Source organism: Rhinolophus sinicus, linkage group LG10 (assembly GCF_036562045.2).
Source record: "Rhinolophus sinicus isolate RSC01 linkage group LG10, ASM3656204v1, whole genome shotgun sequence".
Taxonomy (NCBI): Eukaryota; Metazoa; Chordata; class Mammalia; order Chiroptera; family Rhinolophidae; genus Rhinolophus; species Rhinolophus sinicus.
In genome coordinates this window covers 23,737,685-23,757,031 of record NC_133759.1, presented here as the reverse complement: position 1 = coordinate 23,757,031, position 19,347 = coordinate 23,737,685, and the positions used below count along the sequence as shown (strand labels likewise).

Below are 19,347 nucleotides of genomic sequence, written 5' to 3'. Positions count from 1 at the left end.
AAGAGTGGGACCCCGATCTGCTTCAGTACTTCAGGAGATCACAGGGATCTCTCTACCTTTGAGCAAAAGTTGTTCTTCTAATGCAGTAGTTTCCATGTAGGATGCCCAGAGCAGGGGCATCAGCATCATCTGGGAACTTGCTCAGATGTCAATTCTCCAGCTCCAACTCAGACCTACGGAGTCAGAAACTCGAGGGATGGGGCCCAGCCAACTGTACGGCAACAAGCCCCCCAGGTGATTGTGATATAGCTCACGTTTAAGAACCAGTGTTTTAATGGAACTTGTGGCCACGGTAAGGGTCGAGGTACCACATCACTTCTCAGCTCATACTAAATTGATGATTGGTGGTCTCCTAGAATTTGGGCCTCCAACATGTATCTGATGTAATGTTATGGTTTTAAAACCTCTTTAGGCTTTTTTGCTTGGAACCCACTGTTCCAGCCCCTCAAGAGCTCACTACATCCACACAGTTGTTGGGCATTGTGGCTCTCCCCTCCAGCTTGGAGACCTCCGAACGTTTGATAAATATGTCATTCATGTCTTCATAGTGGCGCCCAGAGCATCCGCACAGAGCTGGGCAGGAGGCCAGAGCTCCTTGGCAGAGCCTCCTCATCCAGCCTGATGTGAATCAATGAACATCCCGTGCATATGGCTGTTCAACTTGTGAAATTTCCAGACTATTATCAGCGTGCAAGTCTCCATCTTATCATGGAGGATGCGATGAGAGACTTGCTTTGCCCTAAAACATAAACTATAAACATAAAAAAATTCTCATGAGCAGAGAAGCTATGGCTTTTCTTCTTCGGTTTCCCATTCTTCCTACTTTTTTCCTACTTCTCCTTCTCTCCCAACCAGGAAAAAACGGCCTGGAAGCCAGTCATACCTTCAAAAGTTTCATACGAAAGACATAGCCCTGCTTAGACCAGTTCCTTTTAATTTTACACTAACTTCTTTTCCGGGTATTCCCACTCTTCACCATAGGCATTTTTTTTAAACATTTTTAAAGAATTGGAAATTGAAAGTCAAAGAAGTTTAAACAACTTTTCCAAATGCCCTAGTCAGCTAGTTAGTGATATCACCCATATTTATATCAGGTCTGTCTACCACGGCTCATGTTTCACCTGCTATGTTACGTTAATATTAGTGTGGCTGTAAGTGGCAGGACAAATAAAGAAGATACTCAGATTTCTGAGACCCTGACCCTCTTAACCCACCCTTTATTTCAGAGAATACTAAGTTATTGATGATCAAAACAATACTTATGCCAGCTACCAGAATGATAACATCTTGAAACAGCTACAGGGATCTAGCACTTGGTACCCCTAGTAGAAGAATCCCCTAAAGTATGTAAACATATCTGGCCACAGTTCATTTTGTCCTGAAGATAAACAGCCCCGACCGAGAAAGGTCAACTGTGCAAGAGGCTGGGACACAAAGCCAATTGTCTCCTGCTCTGCCAGTCTTCACAAAGTCAAGTCCTGGACTTGCTGAAGAGTGATTCATCTCTCCACGGAAAGACTGCCAAAACCAACTGTACAAAAGACTTCTTTCTTCACACCCTTAATTCCTGAGGACCTTATAGTCACTTAATGTAATATAAGCAATTATGAACTTCCAGGTTTGGCAGACAGTTGAGAAATAGTGGAAGGGCATACTACTTCAGGTCTTCTTACAGGCAGATTTCAAGGGAATCCAGTCAAATTTATTGACAGAAAATTCAGTTTTACTTGGTGAAATAAGTAACACAGGCTTTACTGAACTTCACACTGCAATTCTGCACTTTTGTGCCTTCTTTGCCAAATTCTTCTATCTTGCCAGCTTGAGAGACCCATGAGGAGCTTGCCTATGACTCCCCCATCTGCCTTATCTTCTCATATACAATCTGTTTTCTTCCTGTTGTCAATGTCAAGGGGCTGGCCAAAGCTTCCTGGAAGGATGAGTATTGCAATTGGGAAATAAAGTAGACCATGAGGTCCACATGATAAATGACACAAATGAATACAATTTTGCCATTTTGGAATATAATCAAAAATACATATTGTCATCAATTTTATTTTGAGAACCTAGCATTTTCTTGAAAGAGTTCCACCTGTTTTGACATTTCAATTTTTAAAGTACTATTAATAATATATTTAGATATAGAGTCTCAGAACTCAGACAACCAGAGACAATGAAAAAGTTCACTGTGGACTTCGTTTTATGTGATATTACACTAATCTTGCCAATCAGGAAATACTCTTACATAGTCTCCCTGATTTACAAATGAATTTTCTGATTTACTATTGAATAGAAAATGAACAAGTCTTCAGAATATGTACAGTACCTCTTCAAAAGCACAAAACTAAAGTCAAAGGCAACATAAAGGGACAATTATTTTGAAGATTCAATCCTCCTTGGGTATGGACACAGGATAAGGAAGTATATGACACTCAGGCCATCTCTCTGTTATTCCATTACTAATTGTTAGTAATAACTGATTGTCCTTACTAATCAAACACAACACTCTTTGCTACTAAGCCCAGAGAATCTGCCTTACAATGCTTCTCAAAGACATCAGCTACCAAAACCTACTTGAATTTGCACAAAACTATTTACCATCCTAAATTGTGCAATGGATCGACCAGAATTTGTAGGATTCATAGCTACAAATAGTTCAGGTTTCTTATGTGTGTGTTGGGTGGGGGCAGAGAGGAGCTACAATAATCCAAATATCCAATACCTCCATCAGGGATTCTGTCTTTGATACTTCATTTAAAAAAAAATCTCCAATTTTTTGATGCATCAGAAGACTGTTGCAAACCACGCATGCTATGTATAGGTAACTATGGAACTGGAGGTACAGGGAAATGTTCAAGCCTCAAACATTTAAGGATGGGCACAGTTGAGTCAACTGTGCAGATATGAATCAGATTGTTGCATTTTGAAACATTTACTTTTCTTACTAATTTTTTAAGTGTATATATGAAATCTGTCCAATATGCTGTAGATAGACGAATGACTTAATACATTGAACTGGACTTTTTTAATTGAAAGAATAACATCTATGATAAGTCACAAAGAATAACTACTACACTAACATCCAATTTTCTATAGCTAATGTTCTAAAAACAAAATGTTCTAGTTGGCACGAACCTCAAAATTTGTCATGTTCTTATTAGTCTTGAGGACAACAGTGCTTCTTTATACAACTGTAACCATCATGCAACAGGAAGAAAAAGCCTGAAATATGAAGTTAGGATTTTTTTTCAAACCAGCAAAAACAATTGTTAAAAGTACATTATGGCAAATAAGAATAACTACGAGTTGATATTCAAATTAATATTTTATTTGATAAAATAAAAACAATTTATAAAAATTCAAACCACAATATTGAGGAATTGTAATTTATTACATTTAGAAATAAATGTAAGAAATTGTTATATAAAGTGCTACTATTTTAATGTCTCCAATATTTTTTCTCATATTGATTTCGAACTATATGTAATATGTACTCTATATGTTCAAATTATATTTTCACATATACTCAAATCAGGCAATTTGAACATATATGTATACATATTCTCAATGGGCTGTACACTAGCAAAAAGATTAATTTTGAAACAAAGAAACAGGACAGTTAAAACAAAATGAGCAAAACCACATATTTAACACTTACACCTGAGAGGGAATACTAGTTTTCTCACCTTTTAGAGCATATAAAATTATTTTACAATTCTCCCAAAACACAGCATTCTTAAATGGACACCATTATTTTTTTAAATTAATAAAGCTAAAATTCTAGGTGTAACAGTTGACATACTTAGAACAGAAGAAAATAACCATGTTTACTGTTCCTTAAAAACAGATTTGAAATCATGGTTCATAAAACATTGCTTTAAACAACTCACTGGCATCTAAGTATACACGCCAGTAAACAGTAATTTCATCAGAATCAGAGGCCCCACAAATCGGGGGTAGTTCAGAAGGAACCTGAAAGAACAGTAAGGAAGTTCAGAAAGAGCCCTTAGGTTGGCTCAGCTGCCACTCTTGCAGGGCAAAGGCACTTTTCAAAGACAGCTCCTTGTCTGGCACAAATCCTGCCTGCGAGATTGAAAACACTTCCCTGTAACCGTCCCATCCTGGCATTAGCATCCTCCTTCACAAAAGGCCTCGGTTTCAGCCTCACGGACTAGTTCTTTCCCACACGTGGTGAAACCTGACTCTCCAAGGTCTCTGCGCCTGGGCTTCACACAGACCAGCGCTTGAAGAGTGACATGGTTTTCTTCCCTTCTACAGGCTGCTTAGTATCTTCCAAAGGATGAGTGCTACGAACTTAGACAACAACACCTTTGAAAGTTCCATTAGCTAAACTTCTTCAACATTCATTCAGCTTTCCCGATTTTGAAAAGTTTTTCATTTTAATTGATTGTTTCAGAGGTTGCCATCTTCAACCGGAGAGACCGAAACAAAATACTAAAGTGAAAAATGTATTTTTCAAAATCCACACATGAAGGTTGAAAAAAATGTAAATGATTAAACTTCCAAATAAGTTTTCTAAGTTTGTAGCATTTATGCTTCTGAAGATACGAAATTTTAAAACTGCACCGCCATTTTTGGGACACCCTGTAGCTCCCATAACTTGGGGAATTTCTTCTGGGTTCAAAATTATTACCCTTTTCAAGTTAACGTTAAGCAGGTCCTTTGGTCAGCCTACAGTTTCTTTCTTCTTCTTCTTCTTCTTTTTTTTTTTCCTTAAGATAAGCTTTTCTTTAAAGGTGTCTTTTTCAAGATTTTTAGATATGCACTGATAGAGCCTTTTCTGAAATTGAGTAAAAAATTAAAATTCTTATTGTCATTAACTTGCGATTCAGATCATTTTAACATTCATATCTGCTATTTAAATATTTTTCTTGCTCAGGAATCTGAATTGGAGAATTATAATCTCATGATCTCCAATGAAAGTCAAGTGGTCAAACTGTATCAACTGCATATGTTCCACCTTTAAAAAAAACCCTGATCAATATATATATATAAAAATCAAGTCTTTATGACAGTGGCTTTCAAGGTTCCTTTTTTTTCTTTTTAAACAGTAATCCCAGCCAGAATTCTACTTTGCAGTCATGACCCAGGATATACATATGAAGGTGTGTCATGTGTTTTTTGTGTGTGTGTGTGTCTATGAGTGTTTGCATTTCTTTAATGAAACAAATGTGTCAAAACCATGTAGTTTACTCTAATACTTTCTTTTCTAGTCTTTTTTCCTTAAATCTTTTGTTGACTGTGTGTGTGAATTTTTTAATGAAACCAATGTACTTTATACATTCTTTTCCAGTCTTTTTTTACTTAAATCTTTTGTTGATTGTGTCTCATTATGTTGATTCAAGGTCCACTAATGTCCTGATAACCAAGTTTAAAAAACAATAAGCCAGGTATAATGGGATTAGTGAATACACACTAGGATTACCCTATTAACTCTTTTATATGTTGGGCTTCTGCATATTTTTACTTAGTGAGAAATAGAAAGGTGGAAGTAGAACACAAGCATGTCTCAAACTCCAATGAGCTTGAGAATTGAATGAATCCCCTGGGGATCTTGTTAAGATGCAGATTCTGGTTGGGCAGGTCTGGGGCGGGCTGAGATTCTGCCTTTCTCAGCAGTTTGTGGTGGTGTGGGTGGGCGGGTCTGGGGACAGTACACCTTGACAAGTGGGGATGCAGGTCAGTCTGAGGGAAGGGAGAGAAACAGAAGTAACTTCCGGGACACACCACACCACCTTACAGCTAACACTGTCCAAACCAAGGCCTAACCCATCCACTGGCACTGAAGACACACACACCTCAAGCATTTCCAGCACACAGCACACTCAGTGTGACAAAAGAAGGCGACATCAGTGCCTCCATAATCCTCTCCTCTGTCATCTTTATTGTTTCCGATCTCCTTAACCAAACTCCAGTGGGGCGGGGGGGGGGGGGGGAAGCAGAGGCAAGGCAACTGTTTCTGAGGGTTTAGCCCCTTTGGAGGGATAGCCTAGAAATGTGGACAACTGCTAAATTAGGCAACCCAGCACAGGACAAGAGGATGCTGGCAAACCATTTCATTTCAGGAACTTGTTACACCGGGATACCTGCTTATCAAGGTGGACTGCACTCATAAAATACTTCTGAATGGGACAGAAGTTAAATCTTATAGTTCAACGCCTGCTTTCATAATTCTGAACTAGAGAGTCAGAATTTCCAAGCTAGTAATTGTAGCTGTTTCTAGTATAATACTGGCTTGTTGTATTTCCAGCCTCCAGAATTTGGGGTATACATGTTGATAAAGTAAAAATATTCTTAGTTCTGATAGGGCTCTCTTCTTCCCAATCATTCTGTGGACCTACTGGAGATCCGGAAGGACAAGAGAGTGTGCTCACCACTGTACCTAAGCTTGTACCTGGCACATACGAGTATTTGGTGCTGGGTCGATGTTTGATGAAGGAATGAATGGATGAACTTTAAAAATAATGCATTAATAAAGATGCATTAGAGCTGATGTTACATTTTACTATATGCTATATTAGATGATTTGCCATTACAGTATTTGAGCCTGTAAAAAAGTAGGCAGAAAATGTAAAGTGGCATCTTCCAAACTGCAGTTGTCCACAGTGCAGATGGAGAGAAGAGAGAGGAACAGAGGAAAAAAAGACAGAGGGACAGACCAGGGCAGTGATTCCTGTTTGGAGAAGGACATGGGCAGGTGGAGCAGCAGGTGTATGAGAATCAACAGGGGAGAATGTTCAAATATCCCAGAGTTTGGAATGCCTCTCTACCCCCAGGAGGACGGGGATCATAATGAATAAGTAACCCTAATGGATGAGACGCTTGGGGGAGGAAGAGATTAAGACCTTGTTTCCCCCAAAATAAGACCTAGTCGGACAATCAGCTCTAGTGTGTCTTTTGGAGTAAAAATTAATATAAGACCCGGTATCATGTTATATTATATTATATTATATTATATTATATTATATTATATTATATTATATTATATTATACCCGGTCTTATATTTGTAAAATAAGACTGGGTCTTATATTATTTTTTGCTCCAAAAGATGCATTAGAGCTGATTGTACGGCTAGCTCTTATTTTCAGGGAAACACGGGATTTGGAATGAAGGTTTTCAATGGGGACTATTATGCCTCCCAGGGGCCAGTTGGCAATGTCTGGAGAAATTTTTGATTGTCACAGCTTAGGGGTTGAGTGCTAATGGCATCTAGTGGGTAGAGGCCAGGGATGCTACTAAACACCATACAATGCACAAGGCAGCCCCCCATAACAACGAATTATCTACTACAAAATATTAATAGTGTTGAGGGTAAGAAACCCTGCTCCGGGGGTAAAAGGGGCATGCTAGAGGCTAGAACAGAAGCTACTAAGAACGAGAATGCAAACACCAGGACCACTAGGCTTCACTTCACTTTACCTCAGGTGAAGAGTAAGGTCTGAGAAGGTATGAAGGCAGCGATGATGGGGCTGAGGAAGTGGGTAGAAGATCGGGCTGTGCTCCTGTCAGTGGCTTTCTCTCTAGCAGTGGGTATGATCCCATACCAACTGCTGGTGGGGTCAGCTCCACCGCTCCAGCTAAAGGCATTCTGTACCTTGTGAGAACCAAGCAAAAGTCCAAAGGAGGCCAGAGCTCCTCAGGTGGAAATGGGTGTTAGAGCCTTTCCTTCATGGTCATATGCCAACGACAAGAAAGGAGAAAATGTAGGAGATGCCCTCACCCTATCCCCACGAGCACCACTTCAGTGCCTACCAGCTTGTCTTCCAGCTGCCAAAACCTGCATTCCTTTGCCTGAAGGCATGCTCTTGGCTGCCCAAGGCGTAGTCCTGAAATGCCAGGAAATCAGTGGCCTCTGGAGGCAGTCCTCAACTAATCCCTGACAGGTTTCCGTGAATAAATACATACTTCCTTGCCTCTTGGGTGGGGTAACTTGAGACATGTGTCCCACACTGTCTCCCCATGTGACTATGCTCCAGGTGCCCACAGTTGTAACTGGTTTAATTAGGCCCTCCTATTGGCTGCTGTCCTGGCTCCCTTCCCCACTCTCCTATTGGTGTTTTCTTTACCTCCCCCCTAAAATAACTCACACTTGAATTTTCATCTCAGCATCTAATGGTAAGTCTTTCAAAGGAAGCGTAGGCTGGCAGCCACTTAATCCTCAGGTTTCTCTGATGTAAGAGCTCTCTGGGACCACAGGATCCCTCTCTTAGAGGCAGCTGATTTTCCATCCCCAAGGCCTGAGCACAGAATCATTAGTTTCTTCTGAGTCCAACTTCTTTCAGATCATCAGAAACACAACTTTTGGCACATTTCTGTCTCTCCCATTGAGAGAATAAGCAAAACCACATCTTTTGCTCAAGAATGGCAGGAAGTGCAATATAATCCTTTAGTTTCAAATGCCCCTACAGTCAAACTTCTGCAAGAACGCAAGTAACTCACCACTCTTGACTCTGAGAAGGGGGGGGGGGGTTTACTCTAGCGCTAGAAGGACGCAACGATGAAGAGGAATGACCACCTTGGTTCAAATGGAACTTTAGCGAATCACCGGTGGGGATTTAAAACAAAACAGCAACAATGAAAGCATCGTTTCAAAATACTGCTAGACAAAGAAGAGAAATGAAATGTAACCACCCTCAGGGTGACGTTAAATGTAATGGGGATTCTGAGACGCTAAAAATCTTAAGGAAAATACCAAGTCCACAAAAACACTGGGAATTGCGAAAGATGTTATGGCAGCAATGTGTCCAAGAGGGTCCTCACATCAGCAAAAGGGACATTTAAAAAGCGATGCAGCACGACACTTTCCAAACAGTCTCAAAATGTTGTCCCTTCAGAAATTTGAACCCATCATCTAAGGAAGTCGTTGTTGTCATACAAGTTGAGAAATCGGGCCGCCAAGCTTGGAGGTCTATTCACAGTAAGGCACGCTTAAGGATCTTCCTTCAACAACCCTCAGAAGCCACTCTTCTTGGATTGTGGATTTTTGCTGGGTTCCATCTTTGCAGAGAACATCCCCTTTGAGGCCCTGATTTCTTGCCAATTTAGTTGAGGAAATGGAGAGATCTTCTATCTCAGTTCTTATGTGTGGATAGTTTTGTTGTTGTTGTTTGTTTAAGCGAAAAGAACAGTGTTGCTTTTCTGCCAGACAACCTAGTCCCTTATTTATAATGCAGGACAGCAGGGCCTTGTAAGTGTATATTCTGGTTCATCTGAGGACACACGGTTGTTCATTTTAAAATTAGATTCATCCTAATTATACGAAAACAGCCTATGTGTGGTTCGTCCAAACAGCAGGAAAGCATTACTCAGCACCTACCTGCTGGGTCTGTGCTACTAGACTCCACTAAACTTGTTTAACACACAGTCCCTGCCCTCTTGGAACTTTAAATCTAGCAAAGAAATACCCATCTCATTGACAAATATGAGCCTTGGACACTGAACAGTGAAGAAATATATATAGTAAGTGACTAAACATGTAATATTACCTTTGGACAAGGGGTGGGTGGGGGGGTGAAGGAAACTCACTGAGGTGGCATGTTGCAGCCGGGCAGAAGCAGAAAGAATTTGGATCTCGATCCTAATTAACCAGAACAGGATTTGGGGAGCTCCCTGAGTGAAGGACATTGGAAGCTGGGTTGAAAGAAGTAAAGGAAAATATATATTGGACTTTGAAGGGTAGAAGTTTGAATGTGGGGATGTGGACAGAACAAGGGAGGGGAGCAGCTGCTATAAAAAAGGAAGTAAGGTAGTCAGTTTAAATCCCACATTTCAATACAAGTGAGAGAGCCACATTTGAATTCAAGAGGCTGGGATCCTGGGCAGGTAATATAACATCTATTATTCTCATTTCTCCCTAACCCTAAGAGTTCACTAACTTCAATGATTGACCATGGAACATAACTCTTAAAGCTGAAAAACACTAGGTCATCTATAAAAAGGATATTGTTAGCAATAAACACAAAATCACAATTCAAAACTACATAAAGAACAACTAAAGACACACAATGATCAAGGAAATCTAGACTGACTTCCAGGTCTCTCTCTTTGATTTCCTGTCTTTGAGACAATAATGCCCCTTACCTCTAAGGTGCAGGTTTACTTAGCACAATCAATTTGACAAGTTTTGTAATAATAAAATGATAATGAAGTAGTTTTCCATGTACTGAGCACTCACCAGTCACTATATATGCCAAGCAGTTTACAACCGTTATCTCACTTCATTGCCTCCACAATGCTGTGAAGTAAGTACCAATGTTATTTCCACTGCACAGACTGGGTAAATGAAATTCCAAGTGGTTAAGTAACTTGCTGGAGAGACCATAGATAGAAAGTGGCAAAGCCAGGCATCCAACTTAGCTCCTATGGATGTCTACCCCCTCCTCTCTGTACCCTTATCTCTCCAATGTCCCAGCTGTCAACCAATCCAGGACCCAGGATCCCAGGCTTCTACCCTCCCCACAACACACCTGGCAAATATGGGAAGGGAGGGGGGTCTCTCTCCTCCCTGCCTTGTGACAGGACTTTGAAAGAGGACATTACTGGCACCCATGCTGTGTGTAACCCGAAGACCGAAGACCCCAGTGATAGGCCAGTAACAAGTTGGGGATTATTGAGAAAAGTATTTCCCTCTCCCCTATTATGGAATATCAAGAATTAGCTAAATTCTGTACCTGAGAGGTATTTATCCAGATTAAATTCTTAATATTGCAAATTTTCGTTTTCAAAAATATTGCATAATAGTTGTATTTCACAAAAATAGACTTGCAGAGTGGAAGACAGCCCTAGCTAGGCTAAGATACAGGCATACAATTCTTTTTTTTTTCTTTTATGTGTTCTCAGCATGATAATTCTTATCAACGGTTAGTCTTATTTCTTAATAATCCCAAATGCATGTGACCTTTGTGTTTTCTCACTTCTTAGAATAAGACATTTTAACAATAAGCAAATGGTAAGGTTTTCAGAAAGATAAAATATGCATAGTTAGAAGGAAAGAGCGTCTTTGTTCTTTTCCCTTACCTCAGTTTTATTATTCATGCCCCTCTTACATTTCCTTCACGGGAGGCACTTCTATAGACCCAGTTGAATATTTGATAAAGCATGTTTATAATTTGGGAAGAAAACAAAAAAAATCCTTTTGACTAAAAAAAGAGGGTTCCCCATTGTAGTAAACAGTTAAGTAGGATAAATATGAGGAAAATTGTTTTTTAGTCAAGATATTACGTAAAGAGTCATTTATTTAAGTAGTCTAAAGCTCTGAAAAATGATCCCAGGAAAATGGCTTCCGCATCTCTGTCAACACACCAAATATCAGCTCTGGACTCTGATCCCTAATAAATCTACTTTAAATTTTAGCTCCCTTTAAAAAAACTGAATCAGCACATTAATGAAGTGCCAGCAACATCAGGATTGATCATAAGCTCCCAATACTCTGTGCATATTATGACCTAGCAAGGAAATCAAAATAATAGTAAAAGGCGAAAATGAAAACCAGGTCCAGGAAGATTAAAGACAATTCCCTAAGAGTGAGAAAGAAGTGAGGAAACAGAATTAGACCAGATAGGAGGGTGGTACTGCACCAAAAAATAGAACTGGGTTACCTCATTGCTATAAAGATGGAGTTTCCACCCCTTGCCAATGCCTTCAAAAGTAACAAGACAGTGATGTGATAAGAGCCACATAAGAATTAAAAAACAGAGTAGCACAGTGTGGCAAAGACAGTTCACCAGATAATTCCTCCTCCTCCTTCTACAGGACAGAGTCAACACTGAAACGCTGCTGTGCAGGGGGAGCTAGCTTTCCCATCCTACTTTGTTTGGGGGGGACATGTGATCTGTTCTCACCAGCAGAATTTGAGCAAAATGATTTTGGTGTAACTTCCAAGCCAAGGTGGTTAGGAAGCTCGTGTGCTTCTTCACTCTCATTCCCCCTCAGTGGTCTGATGCAATGAACACGTGACCTTGGAAGCCATGAGCTGAAGATGGGGGAGCCCAAGACCAAAGGAACTGATTTCCCTGACTCACTGTGGAACATACCCACCAATCAATCAGAACTAGCAATTTTTAACTTCACGAGTGAAAAACAAACCTCTATGTTTTGGAGCTACTGTGCATTCTTTTATTTTATTTCAAAGTATAGAGTTTTCCTAACCAGTGTAAGAGGCAAGAAAAAGAAAGTGTCTCAATCACTTGAAATAATGCATATAAGTTCTTTTCCTATGGAATTGACAGAATTATAGATTTTTAAGGCTGAAGTCGTGTTGCCACAACTACTAGTAGCTACTAGCTACCAATGACTATTGGGCACTTGAAATGTGGCTAGTGGAAGCTGAGATGCTGCAAGTGTAAAATACATACCAGAAACTGAAGAGTTAATCAAAAGGTAAAATATCCCAATACTTTTATATCGATTACATATTAATATTTTGACTATATTGGGTAGAATAAAATATTTTACTGCAATTAAACCCACTGGTTATTTCTGAATTATTTATAATGTGGCTACTGAAAAATTTTACACTATATATGTGGCTCACATCATATTTCTATTGGCCTCCTGCTGGGCTAGCAGTGTTTAGCAAACTACAACCCACTGCCTGTTTTTGTAAATAAAGTTTCATTGGTACAGAGACATGCTCATTTATTTACATAGTATCTACAGCTGCTTTCACACTACAACAGCAGAGTTAAGTAGTCTCAACAGAGACTGTGTGTCCTGAAATGCTGAAAATATATATTATATGGCCTATTACAGAAAATGTTTGCCAAATCCTAGGCTAGGACAACTTAGATATTATCTAATTTATCTAGTCTTACTGTTTTATGACTAAAGAAATTAAAGCTTATATAAGTTAACAGACTTGTCCGAAATATTTTTATTCTTAATTAGGTGATATTTCCATAATATCATATTCATTCATTCATCCATCCATTCATATTCTCTACCATCTGTAATTTTGATCATTAAAGAAATAAAAACTCCCTATCAGTTAGAAAACCAACACTTAATACTAATAAATTTAAATGTCACAATGCTAATTCAATGTGGTTGTGTAGAAGTATGTTTCCATCAGATACAAGCACTGTAGGCATATATATACAACAGCAGAGAAACCCTTGAGTAATGTTCAGCTACGAACAGACTGTGAGATGGTCTTTAAAGCACCATTTGAAAACATTTTAAAGAGAATCTATCATGTAATCTGCTTTCAAATTAAACTTCAAATCTCCCCAAATGTAGAGCCAACTTGCTAAAAATATTCATTGTAAGAATTAAATTAGAAAAATTTTGCCACATCTTGGAGAAAGTCAAATCTGTTCCCAGAGACTTCACAGTAACATATAATTGCCTCAGTTCTGGCAGACATCGTCTCTCTGGATTATTCTCAGAGTCTCTAACCGGGTTCATCATTTCCAGTCTCTCTCCCACTCAAGCCCTATCCCAAAGAACTCTTCTAAAATAAAAATCTGATTTGCTGAACATTCGGTCTCTTCCTGCTATCAAAACAAAGTCCACCTTCCTTATTGTGGTCAGCATGTGACTTCACCATGTGACTTCTACCTGCTCCAACAGCCTCATTTGTTATCCTCTGCATATCAGTTAGATTGGGCTCCTTGCATTCCCTGGGGTCCTTGCAATTCCTCAAACACTTTGTACTTTGACTCCATTTTGTACATTTGCATTTGGTGTTCTTACTGCCTAGAATTCTCCTCAGTTCTGACTATGGGTTATCACTATACATTGTACTTACTCTATCATAGAACTTACCAGTATTGCAATTGCCTGTCGAAGGATTAATTCTACCACCAGTACAAATTGCGAATATTTAGGAATACTTAACTGTGGGTCAAGTGCTACATTATTTCATTTAATCTGTACATGTCATAGGAGAGGAAACTGAGCAGATACAAAAGAAGCCAGGTGAAGCCAGGATATGAATCCACACATTTCCACTCCACAGCCCAGGTTCTTAACTCTACAGCAGTAGTTTTCAATGGGGGTGATTTTGCTTCCCACAAGACATTTAGCAATACCTGGAGACATTTTTGATTATTGAAACTGGAGTGTGAGGTAGATTGGCATCTATTGGGTAGAGGCCAGTGACGCAGCTGCACACCCTACAACACACAGGACAGCCCCCCGCCCCCAACCCCCAGCACAGAATTATCTGGCCCCAAATGCCAACAGTTCAGAGGCTGAGAAACATGCTACACTAAATGTTTCTACACTAAATCGATCCCTGTAGATTGTCCCAGGATACTTTGAGCATCGCCATAGGAAGGGTTTTCAAATGCTCAGCATGGTGTCATGGCATCTACCATAGAGCCTGGCACCCAGCAGATAGCTGATGCATATGCGATGGATGGACGAATGCAGGGAGGGTAGGATGGGTAGAGACAGACTCCAGAAGAAAACAAAAGTAAGTGTATAAATTGTAAGGCTTGTTTTTTTGTGGCAACTTCAATAAAGATAAATCTAAACACATATTCTTAATTAGCAATAAGTGAATACATGTAGAGTACATTTCAGAAGATGTCTTCACCTTAGTAACAACACCTTACGTTTATGTACCTTAGGATGGGAGACCAAATTTAAAAAGCCAAATGCCTTGAATTTTTGTTTCTAGGACACCTCAGAGGGACAAAACGTTTATCGAATCCCTTACACCTACTACAATACAGGATAAATTTGTTTATCATCCACATAGACCATCACTTAAATTGATTTTTAAAAGATTTGTGTGTGTGTGTGTGTGTGTGTGTGTGTGTGTGTGTGTATGTAAGATTCTCCTGGTCCCTTTTTTTAAATTAAAAAACAAATAATACAAAAATATGCAACGTGATCTTTTTCCCTGTTGTAGCTATCACTCAAATATAAATACATTATTCTAGATTTCCAGGTGCTAGAAGTAGAATAGAAATTACAGAGAAGCTTAGGTGAAATTCAAAAAAGTAAACAAAAACACATATAGCAGAAACGAACCATTCTGTGGCTTATATAAATTAACATAGTTAACCATTAGAAATGAAGTTAAGCAGAGATATATTTTGTGATTGTAATATTTTAAAAGTAACAACAATTTAGCATCCTTTTTACATCATCACAAAACACTTTAATGATATGGCAGCATTGATCAGTGCTGCATATAAACCGATAGATTTTTTTTGGTGAAAAAGCAAAACATGTTCTGCTGTGGGGCTAGATATTGCTCCTTTGGGATATTGCTTATTATGAAATGTAGACAGAGGTTATAACAAATGAGACTAATTTTTTTAAATGTAATAGTACGGATTGTTCTTCACAACATCTTGCATTGAACTTTAGCTATTTGAAGTTTTACACACACACACACACACACACACACACATGTGCACACACATACAAATAAATATGTGACTAAATAACTTTTACTAGCTACTCTCCCCCTTGGATGTTCATAATACACACAAGCATAAAAATAGGCTCTGAAAACTCTTGAATTGTTAAACTCAGGTTTCCCAAACATAATTGGCCATAGAGCAACATAAATAAATAGTAAAATAAGTAAAACGTCAAGTAATATCAGAATCTGCCAAAATATTCAGGATTATGGAGGACTAAAAGTGATGACAAGATTTGTGGCTTGGGATATAGGTGTGACTGTGGAATTCTCACTGTGATTTGGAAGCTGGGCATGGGAACCACAGCTGAAGCCAGAGACAAGCAGTGCCTTTTTCACTGTATATCAAAATATGACACACATTTGTTTGTCACAGTGGCAGATTCTGCATGTGTGGACACGCGAATTGGTAATACATTTATGCTTATGGAAGAGAAATATGAAAAACTGACCCAAACTCAGGGATGCCATGATTGTTATTAATAATTATTGTTTTTTGAGCACCCATTCTGTGTAACTATTGATGAAATGTGGGAAAAGAGAGTCTTCTAAAGAAACAAAGAGGGGAAAAGTATATCTGAACCACCCTGGGAACCACAGAACAACATCTATCACAGGAGTCAGAACATTCAGTGGATTCCTGAATGTCATGATCATACATTATGCCACTAAAACCATGACTATCTTCTCCACTCTCCTCATCTCAAACATTCCTGAGCCACCAGAGGAGTCACACAAGTATATATCCCAAATTAAGAAGGCATACTTGCTCTCAATTTGCATTCCTTTGTCCAAGTTTTTGCTTTAATCAGTTTATCACTCATGACTTTCTGAATAAACCCCTAAATTCTTGATCACAGATGAGAAGCCATGATCTTTGAAAGCTCACTTTTGGAACTAGGAAGTAAAATGAATAACTTAGTCCAGATTAATCCGTTCCTAATTGTTGTATATGCCCCATCTACAGTCCACTCTCAGCACGTGTGCACATACATACATATGTATGTTATCATAAACATTATCATATTGTTACATACATATTACATATTATAATATACACATATGTGTCATATGTGTATACGTACATAATATACATATATGTGTTGTATATGTACGAGTATATGTGAGTCTAGCTGTCATGACGTAAAGGCTACAATATGCCTCCTCTGACAGAGAGTCAAGGTTCCTGGGTCCTAATTCCAGGCTCTCCTGACTTACCATTTGGAAAAGATACTAAGTTCACAGCAGAGCTCAGTTTCTCACTCAATAAAAATAGTACTGCCCAAGAAGAACTGCCAGTACATAAAGTCTCCAAAGTCCTTTGAAATTAGGACAGTGTGGACAAAACAACATTAGCATTGAACATAGATCATTATTCTAGTGGTCAGTTGGCCAGACTCCTGAGAGGAGGATACGGAGATATATTACTTGCCACTCAGTGATTTGACTATTCCCTCCCCCACCCCTTGCTTAAATGCCATTTGACTAATAAGTTAGGGAACTTAAAGTGGAGCGTGAACATCCTTAATCAAGAGACTCACTGGCCTAAACATATTCAATCCCACACCACGTGCCTGACAAGAGACTCCTGGGTGAATCCCACTGCAATTTACACTAATACACATGGGCTGCAGAAACCACAAAACAATCCTCAGATGAAAATAATTATTTCATATAAAAGACCCAATAGGCAGAGTCATTCCATCACAGTGTAAACTATTTTAGAATCCCTGTGTATTAATATATGCATATTGTCTCAAATGACTAACAGGGCCAGGCATGTAGTAGGTACACAAATTGTTATAGACTGAATGAGGAACCCAATCAAGTAATCAAAATGACCTTAAATAAAGCAAGGAATTAACTTGCCATCCATTGCTCAACCAGGTCAGACACTAGACTAAGCCCTTCGAGCAAAATATTCAGCTGTGGTATGGACAGATGATGCAATCCAGGCAGCAAACATTCACTTTGGGCAAAACCAAGTCAGAAGATGACACTTAATACCAACATCAGAAGAGAAAGAGAAGCACCCTCCTCCCCTCCTCATCCTCGATTAATTCTTTCAACAAGTATTTCTTTGTGCCCAGGTGTCAAGTCCTTTGCTGGGGAGTCAATGATGAATCAACCCATAGCCCCCTCATGACAATTTAGTGGGGGAGACAGAAATCGTCACTAAAGACAAACTACCCTGCAGGGTGATGTGAAGGATAGAGACTACAGCACAAATCATTAAGGACACCTGTTCAGAGAGGTTTATGGCCATAGTGTCATTTTCAAGTACCTGGCTGTCCTGTCCTCTCAGATTGCTCTAGTCAAAAGCTTGGCTGAGACTGTGGATATTTGAGAAAGTCAGCCTAAAGAACATGTTAACCATTCATCCCTCTAGGTTTTCTGAGCTCTATTTCTGCTTTGGGGACAATCTCTAGAATCTCTACTGCTGGACCATGGCAGATCAGGCTCCAAAGATTAACTCTCACTGGGTTACTTTTCATCATTATGCTTTCCCCATTTTTTCCCCTCTAAGGTTGGTAAAAGACATGATCATATAAAGAACCCTACTTCATTTTCTATAGAATTGAAGTTCAAGTATTGGCCATTATATGATTTGATCTTTCATAGGAGTATATACTAGTTGGCAGGTACCATAATAAGCACTCTACAAATGTTATGATTTATCCTTACTACTTGAATACATACTTGCCACCTCCAGTTCTCCTTTTTTTCTATTAACTTGGCTACTGAGAAGCTCAGAACTAAATTAAATACTTAAAAAGCAATACGCACTTAGGATTTCAATTTAATTATCTTTGCTCCTCTGTAAGATTTTAACCTTTTCTTCTCTTATCATTTTTACCAGTCTCATCATTTTGTGGAGTTTTTTACTATGCATTTATTCAGACACGTTTCTGAAAGTTGATACTCTATAAACAAAAACAAATTACCATAATTATCAATTGTAATTTCCTGTTAGTCTCAACTGTCAAAAGAATTTACATGAATAGCTAATTTGAAGATAACCCCTTGGGTATCACACCTCTGTCACTTGAAAACTCAGATAATCCAGTATTTCCCATAGTCATCTGGTCAAAATCCGTTTATGGAAGTGGGGAAAGGGAGAGGATGACTGACTTAACTTACAACACAGGAGAACCACCAGGTTATTTCCAAATTGACCCTCAAGGGCTATTTCTACTGTGTGTGGGATCCTGACAGTCCCATTTGTCCCTTCCCCAACCACCATTTTTGCAGACCAGCTATACTACCAAGCCTCCTTGGTCACCTTAGGGCTGCCAAAGACACTGCCAGAACCTGCTAAGTGAGAAGGCATTCCTATCACCCAGTGATGTCTGTTCCCTGGAATTTCACTCTTAGCGCTGACAATACCTCTGGAACTCATAAAAATTCTGCTGAAACCCATGGTGTTGAAGGTCAAAGTCTCAGAGAATCAAAGTAAGACAAACTGCTGCTGAGGATTTCTGTGTACTCAAGGCAAATGCCCCCAGGAAAAAACTTGCAGAAATAACTCTCTGTATTGTCACTATACAAAATAGGGCTAGCTTTGAGAGAGAGAGAGAGAGACAGAGACAGAGACAGAGACAGAGAGAGAGAGAGAGACAGAGAGAGAGACAGAGAGAGAGAGACAGAGAGAGAGACAGAGAGAAAGAGACAGAGAGAGACTGAGATTGAACCATATATACATGGCACAAACACATATACAGGCACAGATCTTGGCATACCCAACTGGTACCCACTTAGGAAGCTTAGTCAGGTATTTTGGGAAACAATGTTTGGGCACAACCATTCATTTATTCAAAAAAGAATTATTCAGAACCCACTGTGTGTCAAACACTATTCAAGATGCTGGAGAAGCAATCAAAACTCTTTTTCTCATGGATTCTATATTCTAGACACAGGAGACAGGTAATCAGTAAGTACCAACTGAAATGAA

General features: G+C 39.1%; 1 protein-coding gene across 30 annotated transcripts in view; it reads right to left on the bottom strand.

The window, feature by feature from the left end:
- THRB (thyroid hormone receptor beta) overlaps positions 1–19,347 on the bottom strand; it is a 349,469-nt gene that overhangs the window by 327,127 nt on the left and 2,995 nt on the right. The window lies entirely within an intron of this gene.